Source organism: Molossus molossus, unplaced genomic scaffold, assembly GCF_014108415.1.
Source record: "Molossus molossus isolate mMolMol1 unplaced genomic scaffold, mMolMol1.p scaffold_m16_p_45, whole genome shotgun sequence".
Taxonomy (NCBI): domain Eukaryota; kingdom Metazoa; phylum Chordata; class Mammalia; order Chiroptera; family Molossidae; genus Molossus; species Molossus molossus.
The window spans coordinates 186,460-200,433 of record NW_023425383.1 but is presented as its reverse complement, the minus strand read 5'-3'; the positions used below and the strand labels follow the sequence as shown (position 1 = coordinate 200,433).

The window sequence follows — 13,974 nt, the reverse complement described above, 5'->3', positions numbered from 1 at the left end:
CTCTGGACCGAAGGCCGATGCTCTAACCACTGATCAAAACCAGCCAGGGCTATTTTATTTTATATATATGTTTTAATTTTTTATTGATTATAGAGAGAGAGAAAGGGAGAGGAAGAGAATGATAAAAACACTAATGAGAGAGAACATGGACTGGCTGCTTCCTGCATGCCCCCACTGGGGACCTGGTCCACAACCTGCACATGTGCCCTGACCAGGAATCAAACCAGCTACCCCTTGGTTCCTGGCTCAATGCTCAACCACTTAGCCACACTGGCAGGGCTTTTTGTTGTATTTTAAAGAAGGAACTAAATTTAGAGAAATGGATTTTTTTCATTGTGGATTTTATTAAGTCTAATAAAATTTTATTTATATGACCAATATATGTAAATACTGTAATTATATAAAATGATATAAGAATCTTAAGTGTGGTCATACATAATGATATAGTCTATTTGCTATTTGATATGTATTTTTGGAAATGAATAATACCCAGTATCAAAATAATGGCAATAAAATAAAATAAACAAAAGTACATAAAAGACATTGTAAAGTACTGAATAATTAACATTTTTTCACTATTTAAAGAACACATATTCCTGATGTTGGCAAATTTTAAAAACATATCATCTGGACCAACAACATAATTTAGTTTCTCAAATAATATCATTTTTTCTTGGCATTAATTTAAAAATTGCTATCCTGATCACTTATACTACTGGCTAAAAATTGAATTGCCTAAAAAGATTTAATTTTAAAAATGGGCTAGTTTTATTTTTTCTCTATGTCTTTCATGTTCTCTAAAGCGAACAATATATCTCTATCTCTATCTCCTCTATCTCTATATCTATATCTATATCATCTATATCTATATCTATATATTCACACATACATATGCATATATGAATTTTGAAACCTGACATTAAAAAGATGACTTCTGATTTTGTAGTGGTCAATAAATATACTTTTAAGGATCCAAATTGGAAAGGAGGAAGTGAAACTGTCATTATTTGCAGATGACATGATATTGTACATAGAAAACCCTAAGGACTCCATCAAAAATCTATTAGACTTAATAAATGAATTTGGCAAAGTAGCAGGATACAAAATTAACATCAATAAATCGACGGCATTCTTGTACATCAATGATGAACTCACAGAAAGAGAAACTGAAAAAACAATCCCATTTACCATCGCGCCAAAAAAATTACGATACCTAGGAATAAACTTAACCAAAGAAGTAAAGGACCTATTTGCAGAAAACTACAGGTCATTGAAAAAAGAAATAGAGGAAGATATAAAAAAGTGGAAGCACATACCCTGTTCATGGATTGGAGGGATTAACATAATTAAAATGTCCATACTACCCAAAGCAATCTATAGATTCAATGCAATCCCCATCAAAATACCAACAACATATTTCATAGAACTAGAACAAATACTTCAAAAGTTCATATGGAACCAAAAAAGACCCCGAATAGCCACAGCAATCTTGAAAAAAAAGAACAAAGTTGGAGAGATCACAATACCAGATATCAGGTTATACTACAAAGCGACTGTAACCAAAACAGCCTGGTACTGGCACAAGAACAGGCATATAGACCAGTGGAACAGAACTGAAAACCCAGAAATGGACCCAAGGCAATACGCTCAATTAATATTTGACAAAGGGGGCAAGAGCATACAGTGGAGTAAAGACAGCCTCTTTAATAAATGGTGTTGGGAAAATTGGACAGCTACATGCAAAAAAATAAAACTAGACCATCAACTTACACCATACACAAAAATAAACTCAAAATGGATAAAAGACTTAAATGTGACCCGTGAATCCATCAAAATTCTAGAAGAAAATGTAGGCAACAAAATTTCGGACATCATACGGAGCAGAATTTTCACTGATACATCACCTAAGGCAACAGAAATAAAGGAGAAAATGAACACATGGGACTACATCAAACTAAAAAGCTTCTGCACAGCAAAAGACACAATCATCAAAATGGAAAGGCAACCCACTGTATGGGAGAACATCATTGCCAATGATGTATCAGATAAGGGGTTAATTTCCAATATATACAGAGTGCTCATACAACTCCACAAAAGGAAGACAAAGAACCCAATTAAAAAATGGGCAGAGGAGCTGAATAGACACCTCTCCAAACACGACATACAAATGGCCAAGAGACATATGAAGAAATGCTCAACATCACTAATCATCAGAGAGATGCAAATTAAAACAACAATGAGGTATCACCTCACACCTGTCAGAATGGCCGCCATCAACAAATCATCAAACAACAAGTGTTGGTGATGGTTTGGAGAAAAGGGGACTCTAATACACTGCTGGTGGGAATGCAGACTGGTGCAGCCGCTATGGAAAACAATATGGTGCTACCTCAAAAAATTAAAAATTGAACTTCCATTTGACCCAGTGATCCCACTGCTGGGAATATACCCTAAGAAGCCTGAAACACCAATCAGGAAGAATATATGTACCCCCATGTTCATAGCAGCACTATTTACAATAGCTAAGATCTGGAAACAGCCCAAGTGTCCACCAGTAGACGAATGGATCAAAAAGCTGTGGTACATATACACAATGGAATACTATGCAGCGGTAAGAAAGAAAGATCTCTTATCCTTTGAGATGACATGGAGGGACCTGGAAAGTATTATCCTAAGTGAAAGAAGCCAAGCAGAAAAAGACAAATACCACATGATCTCACTTATATACAGAATATAATGAAATAACAGTCTGAGGAATACAGTAGACCCAGACACATGGAAGTAGGGCACAGACTGACATCCCTCAGAAGAGGGGATGGGGGGTGGGGAGGGTGGGAAGAGATAAACCACAGAACTTATATGCATGTATGCATGACCAATGGACATGGACAACTAAGCCGGGGACAGGGTGGAGGGGGGGTGGGGTGGGGGGTGCCAATGGGGTAAAAAGGTAAAATATCTGTAACAAAAAAATAAATAAATAAATAAAATTCAAAAAAATAAAAAAATAAAGAAGAGAAAACAAACAAACAAACAAACAAAAATATATACTTTTAAATATAGTCATTTTATTGCTAGTTGAATGTACTTTTATAGGATTTCAAGCAAAACCCTTTTTCTAAGCATAGCTTTTCCTTAATTCAAATAATAAAAGCCAAATTTTTATGAAAGTTATGTTTTGAAAGAGAACTGGTTTGGCTCAAAAATTATTTTAAATAATTTGAACTTTCTAACTTTAATCATGACCTTAAATTTGTTTTTAACAGCCAGCCCAAAGTACTTTGGAAGTTACTATTCCAGAATAAATTAAGAAGTTAATGAGATTAAAAGACTATCAAAAGAATGAATAAGTATAAAATAAGAGAATATTTATAGAAGTATAAAAGGTAAAATATATATATTGAGCATATGAGGTAAATTAGAACTGAAGTTTTTGAAAAAGCAATTAGCAATACAACATTATTCATAACTTACTGTGGGAAGATCATAGTATTTAAAAACAAGATAATGTGTTTGCTTTTTGCAGTCTTATTTAATAATAATTATACACATACTCACATGAATACATGCACACATATATACATGTTCTTTCCATTATAAACAGAGTTCTCTGCAGAAAGACTTCAGAAAATTACAATTCACAACAATTTAAATTAATTATGCATTATTTCAATTAAATAATCTTTGTATTATGTACTAGCCAAAAACTAAAATGGGTTGCCGTTGTTGTTTTTGCTCCAGGAAATCGATACAGTTTCATGGATTTAATTTTCTGTTCTGTTCTTTAACTTGGAAGAGGCTGTACTCAGCACTATGGCATGTTAATTCTTGCACTTGAGTGAACGTGATGCTGAGTCAGATTTTAACAGAAATATATTGAATATACATATAGTTCATCAGTTACAGTACACTTTGTCTCAGTGGTCAAATGGATGTTTGTCAAAAGACAAGAAAACCATAGGTGTGTTACATGTACACAATGGAATACTATGCAGCTGTAAGAAAGAAAGATCTCTTATCCTTTGAAATGGCATGGAAGGACCTGCAGAGTATTATGCTAAGTGAAACAAGCCAAGCAGAGAAAGACAAATATCACATGATCTTGCTTATTTGTGGAATATAATGAACTAAACAAACTGATGAACAAAATTAACCCAGAGACATAGAGATGGGGTACAGACTGAAAATCCTCAGATGAAGGGGGGTTGGGGAGAGAAGATATAAACCACAGAACTTACATGCATCTATGTATCACCAATGAACATAGACAACAAAGCTGGGGATGGGGCAGGGGGGAAGGGGAAGAGGGTGTCAATGAGGAAAAAATGAGAAACATCTATTACAAAAACAAATTAATAAAAAAGAAAACCATAGGGATGCATTCAATGAGTTGTATATGATAAACATAAAAAGCATTGCTAAGTGTATAAATAAGTTTGCAAATATGCCAAGTCATATCAACCTTTATAGAGTTTGATGGAAATTGGATAATATAGTAAAATAATATCTTTAACAGTTTAGTTTTGTTGTGTTTTTTGTTTGTTTGTTTGTTTGTTTGAAGAGAGAATATAAATTTAGAGTATAAACTGACCAGATTCTAGTAGAAACTTTCATGGACAATTGAATTTATTATCAACTAAAATACAGTAAATAGATTAAAGCATCTGCATTATTTTTTTCTGAATCCCCCAAATCATGTAGGAATGGCTTTATAAATTGTTTTCAAAGGATACTTGATAAAGGGTCTATATAAATAGAACAACTTGCTGGATATTGGATGACTAATTTTTAGTTTTAATAATTCACTATTATATTTAAGAATAAATTATATTTTAAAGATCTTAAATGGTTATGAATTTAAAAAAAAACAACAACAAAAAAAACACCCTTATTGAAGCTATCTAAAACTAATCCAGAAATAAGGATAAGAAGTAGCTGAGAGTACAGATAAAAAAGCTGGTCCTGAAGTAAAATGATTAAAGATGTGTGATGGATTCATGGAGTTATGGTGTACTATTATTTTATACGTGTTTAAAATTTTTATGGTAATGTTTCCACAATAAAACTAAATGTTATCTCTGTGCTTGCCTCAGCAGCACATATACTAAAATTGGAATGATACAGAGAAGATTAGCATGGCCCCTGCACAAGGATGACACACAAATTCATAAAGCATTCCATATTTTTACAGTAAAGACAGCCTCTTTAATAAATGGTGTTGGGAAAATTGGACAGCTACATGCAGAAAAATGAAACTAGACCAACTTACACCATACACAAGAATAAACTCAAAATGAATAAAAAACTTAAATGTGACTCATGAATCCATAAAAATCCTAGAAGAAAATGTAGGCAACACAATTTCAGACATCATTCGCAGCAGAATTTTTACTGATACATCACCTAAGGCAACAGAAACAAAGAAGAAAATGACATGGGACTACATAAAACTCAAAAGCTTCTGCACAGCAAAGGAAACAACCACCGAAATGGAAAGGCAACCCACTCTATGGGAGAGCAAAATTGCCAATAATACATCAGATAAGGGGTTAATTTCCAAAATATATTGAGTGCACATACAACTCAACAAAAGAAAGACAAAGAGCCCAATTAAAAAATGGGCAGAGGAACTAAATAGATACCTCTCCAAACAGGACATACAAATGGCTAAGAGACATATGAAGAAATGCTCAACATTGCTAATCATCAGAGAGATGCAAATTAAAACAACAATGAGATATCACTTCATACCTGTCAGAATGACCGCCATCAACAAATCATCAAACAACAAGTGTTGGCGAGGGTGTGGAGAAAAGGGGACTCTAGTACAGTGCTGGTGGGAATGCAGACTGGTGCAGCCACTATGCGAAACAATATGGTGCTACCTCAAAAATTAAAAATTAAACTTCCATTTGACCCAGTGATCACACTTCTAGGAATATACTCTAAGACTGAAACACCAATCAGAAAGAATAGATGTACCCCCATGTTTGTAGCAGCACTATTTACAATAGCTAAGATCTGGTAACAGCCCAAATGTCCATCAGTAGATGAATGGATCAAAAAGCTGTGGTACATATACATAATGGAGTACTATGCAGCTGTCAGAAAGAAAGATCTCTTATCCTTTGAGACGACATGGAGGGACCTGGAAAGTATTATCCTAAGTGAAACAAGCCAAACAGAGAAAGAGAAGTATCATATGATCTCATTTATTTGTGACTATAATGAACATAGCAGTTTGAGGAATTGAAGTCCCAGAGACGTGAAAGTGGGGTACAGACTGACAATCCCCAGAAGAGGGGGGGTGGAGGAGAGATAAACCACAGAACTTATATGCATGTGTGCATGAACAATGGACATGGACAACAAAGCTGGGGACAGGGCGGGGAGGGTGGGGGAGAGGGGTATCTGTGAGGGAAAAAGGAGAAATATCTGTAATAAAAATAAATCAATTAGGTAAATAAAAAAAGATAAATGTTATTTCATATGTATATCTATACGAACACTTGTTTGTGAATGATCATAGCAGCATTATTATTACTCACCAAAAATTAGAAAAACTCAAATTCCTCTGAAAAGGACAAGAAAATGTACTATTTCCATATAATTAAATACTACATAAAGAGGTAAAAAGAAACACACTTCTGATACACCCAACAGCATAGATAAATATTTTAAAAATCATGTTAAATTAGCCCTGGCCGGTTTGGCTCAGCGGTTAGAGCGTCGGCCTGCGGTACAGAGAGACCCGGGTTCGGTTCCCGCTAAGGGCACGTACCTCGGTTGCAGTTTGTCCCCGGCCCTGGTTGGTCGTGCGGGTGGCAGCCACTCGATGTGTCCCTTCACATCGATGTTTCTCTCTCTCTCTCTTCCTCTCTCTCCCTCTCGCTCTATTTGAACAAAAAATGGAAAAATGTCCTCGGGTGAGGATAAAAAAAAAAAAATCATGTTAAATTAGAGAAATCAGAAACTAAAGACTAAAATTTGTATACTTTATTTATATAAATTTTTAGAAAACTAAAAACTATAGAAATCATGCCTTTTATTTTTTTTTTGAGGGTCCGGGAATGGGTAGGGGATTGATTGTGAAATGGCATAGTGTGCTTTCTGGAAAAAAATGGATATATTGTAACATAGTTTATCAATGTGGCATGATTGTAAAACTTGTAAGAATTATCAGACTATGTACACTTAGAGTAGATAAATATTATGTTATGTAAAATATACCTTAGTAAGCTGCTTTAAAAAACAAAAAAATTTTCCTAAATTATGCATTTTGTATATACTAATTACCAATTCATAGGTGAAAACTAGCAAAAAAAATATGTGTGGTTATTCATAATACTTTCTATATTTTGTGTGTAATAAGAAAGAAATGAAAATTTAGTTATACATGTCAGGTAGAGATGTTTATGTTTTGCACAAGGAAATTTACAAAGATAGAAGGAGTATTTTGTAGCCACCGATGGCTAATGTTTACTGAGTGAAATCTGTAGGATAGCTACATCATTAGACATTCTACATACATTGTTTAATCCATTATGAAGTTACAACTATCATGTTCTTTGTTTTTACACATGAAGAGCTGGGGCTAAGAGAAATTATATAACCTGATAGAATTCATACTCTGATCCATCTAGCTCCAAATTTTTTACTGTCAATATTATACCTTCTATAGTCCCTTTGATACCTTCAGAGTATAGGGGCTTAACAAAAATGATATGTCTAATTAGTGGAATTTGACTGTTAGAGCTAGTCACACCTCTACAGGAATGTATAATGTACATGGAAAGAAGGAACCTGTGGGTTCAGTTTCACTGCTAATAAACTTTGAGCAGAATGGAATTTCTCTCCATCCTTATAAGACTGATAATTACCTCAGGTTGTCACTTTTCTTAAGAGTGGAATGAAACACTCTCAGATAAAATACCATACTTGTTTTCTGGATGTTCATTCTTTTAGAAAATGCTGTAATATGCAAGAATAGGCTTAGTCTAAAACTAGTCACAAGTAATAACACCATAGACTTAAGGTTAACATCCCTCCCTCTTGTCTTCACCAAGTTATTCTCTTTTTTTATTTTATTTTTAGAGAGAGAGGAAGTGAGAGGGGGACAGAGATAGAAACTTCAATGAGAGAGAACATCAATTGGCTGCCTCCTGCATGCCCCCCACTGAGGATTTGGCCCACAACCTGGGCATGTGCCCTGACCGGGAATTGAACTGGTATCCTGTTGCATGGGTTGACACTCAACCACTGAGCCACACCAGCTGGGCCCAAGTTATTTTTTAATGCCAAATTCTTTTCTGAGGCATTTATAAATCTTTGATATAATCTTTAATATAGTAGAGCAAATTAATAACTTAAGAAAATATGATTTTCACCCCAGAGGCATCGTGAGGAAGGGTACAGGGGGTTTTCTATTCTGGTCTGCTGATCTCAGTTATGATCAAGATCTGAGTCAGTACTCATGGTCCCACAAAGTGAGGTTGGGTAGAATGGCATGAGAGAAGAGATTCCTAGTCCAGAAATTTTGGGGGATTTTTGTTTGTTTGTTTTTAGAGACAAAACCCATTCAAAGGAAACACAGAATTGGGTTATTACCATCTGGATGAGAGGAAAGAGCAATATTGGTAAGTTTCTCAATATCTCATGATTTTTCATGGTATCTGTATGTAAAGAAAGTGTTCAAGATACTTTCCATTTGCCTCTTCAGACCCACTCCCTGCTCTTTTTTACTTTCCTCTAATCCCAGGAGATGCCCAGTAATCACCGTGTCAGCGGGCCCATTTCACTGTAGCTTCTGGCTAGACTTAGCAAATGAGAAGTAGCTTCTGGAGATCATGGGTGGGAAGACAGTTTGGTGGCTAAGGGTTGACTGTGTCCCTTGGACACTATAGTTTATTCCTCACATAAAACCCTATTTATGTTTCAGCCCCTACAACCCCCTGAACTTTCATGCCTAAACGTGGTAATCACCACTCCTCCCATTATGACTGGCTGCTCGGGGCTGCACTGTTACCTACTGGTTTCTTTGAATTGTTTCCAAACATTTTTACACAGTTCTGTTTTTACTCTCCTTACATTATCTGGGTTAAATAAGCCACTTCTTTCTAAAGACATCTTGAAAAATGCTAATCTAAAAAACCCAACATAATTTCCTATTTAGTGAGTTTTTACTAAATAGTGTCCCTGCCAATTCCTCACCTGTCCTAATAATTGTGAATATTGTCTCCAGTTTGATTAATGACCATGCCGCTTTCCTGTTAAACAAGATCTATTTTATTTGTTTGTTTGTTTTTAAACTTATGTATTCCAGACTATAAAAATATTTGGTGAGTTTTTTTGCCTCTAATAAAATATCAAAATACTCAATAAAGCATTCAACTTTCTATCATTCCAGTTTTCTTTTATATTCTTATCCAATGTCTGTCTTCTACTCTAACCATATTGGTGTAGTGACTTTTCCAAAATATTTTCAATTTAATTCAATTCCATTTGATTCAATGCAACAGAATTTAACTCATTTCACATTTCTTAAACACTGATAATTTCTAAAAGTATCATCTAGCTCCTGAGCTCTGGCTGAAAAAGGGATAGATAGAAGTTAAAAAGATTAGAACAAATACAATATGTCATAAAACCAACCCCCACAAAAGGTGTTAGAGGCCACTCTATAAACCCCTTAGTATACATGGATGCATTTAAAAAGAAATAATAAAAGCCTGACTTTATTTGATAAACTAAGCCACAGGTCATGAGAAATAAATTGTGAGATCTTTTGAGGGTACTCAAAGAAAACATGTACAAATATAGAGATCAAATGTATTTCTCATGAGTGCATTGGTTTCATGCTCTCTGAATACCTTGCAATAAATTTTTCATCTTCACACTATCTCTGGCTAAGAGAAAAAAATAGACCCACAATTCATTAGTATCATTCATTCATCTATTCATCCATCCATTCTTCCATTACCAGTTAGTACAGGACTCTTTTCCTAGCTTTAGTTTCACAAGTTTTTCAAGGTGTAAAATCTGAAAATACACCCAAATGAACTTAATTCAGGAATGTTTGCTCTGATGTTTATAAACTGATACTCTTCAACCACCATCAAGAATCTCTAGGGCTGAAGGAGGGGCTTCTACACTCTAATAATTTTTCAATCTTGATGATAAGCTACAATAATTAACTTAAATCCATTATGGATTGCCTGGTTTACTACTATATTAAAAGCTATTGCTGTGTAATAAAGAATAATGACATAATAATTCAGTGGCATTCAAAAATTAAACATGTATTTCTTACATGTCTATGGGTCAGCTAGAGTAGCTTTGTTCCACTTGTGTTCATTCTGGGCCCCAGGGTGAAAGGGCATCTACTGATGAATGCAGTGCAGAAGCCTAACAGGACAAGCCCAATATCAAAAACCTCCTTTAAGACTCTGCTTGTATCACCTCTGCTAACATCCTTTTATCCAAAGCTTGTTAGATATCCAAGCTCAAAGCCAAGAGTCATGGATGTGCACTCAGCTTCTGTGGGAGTGACTGAGAATTTATAAGGCATAGGATATGGTAGAAAGATAATTATTATTGCCAATTGATGCAAACATTTGAATTTGTTTTGGTAAAGAATTGTTTTCCTGCAAGTTGACAATCAAATGATAACAAGGTTATAGTATAAAAGGTTTTGTGGATTAAGTAGTTAAGAGTACTATGATTCATGATTCACCAGATAGCATACCCTACTCCATCCTGTCAGATACAGAGTGATTTCAATATTACCACTCTAAAATGATCCCATCTTTGTAATTTCCTACTCAGAGCAATCAATACTAAATCAATAATAAATCTGCAGTAAAAAACTATTAGTTATATTTTAGAGCCCAGCAATAATTTATTGTTGATCAATAATAAATCTGATCAACTGATCAATAATAGATTTGCAGTGAAAAACTATTAATTATTTTTTAGAGTCCAGAAAAAATTAGAATAAGTAGTCATTGAATGCAATGCAGGTATGAACAACACTCAAAAGGTAAATATTTGTCAAATGAAACCCAAGAGAATGATAGGGTTATCCAATGAAACCTTACTATAATTGCTAATTTTTAGCATTCTACACTAGTACATTGTGTAAAGTCTGAGTCTGATTATCCTACCAAACTTATTGTTAAATTATTAATGTATTTTTAGATATTTATTTAAACTATTGTTCTTTGCATGAATGTTATTGGAGTCAAAAATCCATAAACATATAAATACAAAGCCAGATCTAAGTTTAAATCTTTCTCTTAAACATGACATTGATGATTTAGTTCTAATATCACATGATTACAAATTATATTTGTTAGGTACAATGCCTATTTTCCAAGTTTTTGTCAGTGTAAATTACCAATTATTTCACCAGTACATAACATAGTTTGCCAGTTTTTATCCTTCTCAGTTCTTTCACCCAATTTATCATTGCCTTGTCCCTGAAGCCATTGATTTAGGTTGTATTTATATTGCAGCACTCCAGGTCTAGATATCAACTTCTGTGTCTGCTATACATTGGCATTATAATGCTGAAAAATTAACCATCCCCAAATCAGGAGGAATGGAACAATATACATGCACTGAGATCATGATTTTACAGACCTGTGTGTTTTAGCTGAGAGTCATTTCTGATTTGAGCAAGGCTTACTCCCATTTGAAAGTTGGCTACAGGTTGCTAAGAGCTGAAACATAGGTAAGTCAACTTGTCTTTTGGCTGCAACAAATTTGTTCAGGTCCATGTTTTTCTGTATTCATCCAGTAGATTAGAACAGGTTCTTTTCAAAAGGCAGAGATAAAGAGCAACCAAGTGAACATATGTGAGTCACCAAGACCTATGTGCAGAATTGTCACACTGTACTTTGGTCATATTCCACTCTCAGAACGAGCCAGAAAGCCGGCTTTCTCTCTTCTTTGAGAGAAACTAAAAAGTCAGATGGCAAAAAGTGTATATAGGGATGGGATTACGCAGTCTTTCTCAATCTGTATTTAAGCAGTCTTGTTTTGAAAACTTTGTATGTCCTATAAGCATAAGGTGCTTCTAACTTGTTTTTCTATTTATGTAATTTTGAAACATTAAGTACAAATTATTCAATCAAGTACCCATTGGTCTTGAGGAACCTCTTTGTCCTTTTATTTATTTTTAACTTGAAAAGGAGTTCACATATTACTCACGTTTGAGAATCTCTGCCTTTTGATTGGAGGTGGTTTTAAAAATAGAGAGGGCGGTACGGGGCTAATGTAAGCTCAAACTATTCGTCTGCAACACTGTTTTGGATAGCACAACATGTCAATGAATTAATAGGAAATCTAATAAAGAGATATGAAGAAGGAGTGGTTGAGAGCATGGCTGCCAAATTCAATCAGCCTGACACCATTAGTTCTCAGCTTTGTGACCTTGAGCAAATAAAGCAACTTCAGTTTCCTCACCAATGTGTTGATAGGGATAAACATGATACCTACTTTAGATGGTTCTCGAAAGAATTAGATGATCACACACACACACACACACACACAAACACACACACACACACACACAGTCATGCTGAGCACATACTAGGCACATATAAATGCAAGGTACAACCATTATGGTCAATAGGCTATTGTTATGGCTAATTGTTTTTTTTTTTTTCGCTTTTACTATTGATAAAGATTGGTATACATCTCTCTGGGTATCTTACTTTGCAAACCCTTGTGACATAATCTGATAGAATTAGGCCTGGCAGAGAAATTGCACAAACTTATTTAAGAGTTTGGTGATTACCCCAAGCAGATGGCTGAGGCTCATCAGTTGTGAGAGTAGAGTAATATGTTACAGAGCATGAAGATATGTACAATGTCTAGCTCTCCTTGTCTCATGATGAAGTAAAGTGTTCTTTTTGTTGATAATGTATTTTCTCAAAATTGTGAATTTAAAAAAAAAATAATGAAGAGATGCATGGCTTGCTTATACATGTTTCTTTGCACATACACCTCTTTCCCCAGCCTAAAAGCATAACAGAGAAGTTTTTGAGTTAATAGGCTCTGAACATATATGAAAGTACCTTTTAGTATAAATTATCCAGAAAAAGAACTAAAAATAAATAAAATAAATGTTAACCCAATGGATAAAAAATAACACAGTATCGTTTAATCCCTCCATGATTACTACTGAGCTTCGTCATCTACTAAAATACTTAGTGGACATTTATGCTTTGCTTTCTGTATATTTTACATAGAAATACTGTTCCATTTATTTTTACTTGTTATTATTTCTCTTTTTTTTAGATGGGGTGTGGTCAGTTGCTAAACTACATTTTCAGAAACAGAAAACTTGCTTATTACAGGAGGATTTTTAATTTGTCTTTATCTTCATATCACCAAAGCTTATAACAGTAGAGTAAGATAAGCAATAATACATATTGTTCAAGTTACAACTATAGCATTTAGTATTATGCTAGTTTGCATAATGCTTTAATAAGGTTTTGTTCTAATCACTTATGCATAATGACATCTTAATTTCAATGTGCATGATTAAAGCAGTATCTTAAAGACTCTTTAGTGTATTACAAAAGTTTTGTGATGCTGTTGTGAGCTGTTTATAAACTTTATTACTTCAGTATTTTTTAGGTTATTACTCATCACTTTTTTATTTTTTTAAATTTTCATATGGACATGAGTTTTTACATTTTCCATAATTTTCAATAGGGTATGATCTTTAAGAAGAAAAATTTTGAAAACAATTTTGCGGCATGAAAAGATTGTGCTTTCTAATTTATGAATATTAAACCAGTTGTTTTTATGTATATACATTAGGTTACAATTATAATTCCATAATATTATTATGAATCAAAATTGTGACCATAATAATATACCAGTGTATATTCACCAGAATGGCTAAAATGAAAAGGACTACCAATACCAAATATTGGCAAATTTGAGAAAATATCTGAATTTTCC

General features: G+C 34.1%; 1 non-coding gene across 1 annotated transcript; it reads left to right on the top strand.

Moving 5' to 3' along the window:
* Window positions 1-5,080: 5,080 nt before the first annotated feature.
* Window positions 5,081-5,187, top strand: LOC118616801. Its single transcript, XR_004956712.1, has one exon. It is a non-coding gene; the product is annotated as a U6 spliceosomal RNA (small nuclear RNA).
* Window positions 5,188-13,974: the final 8,787 nt, after the last annotated feature.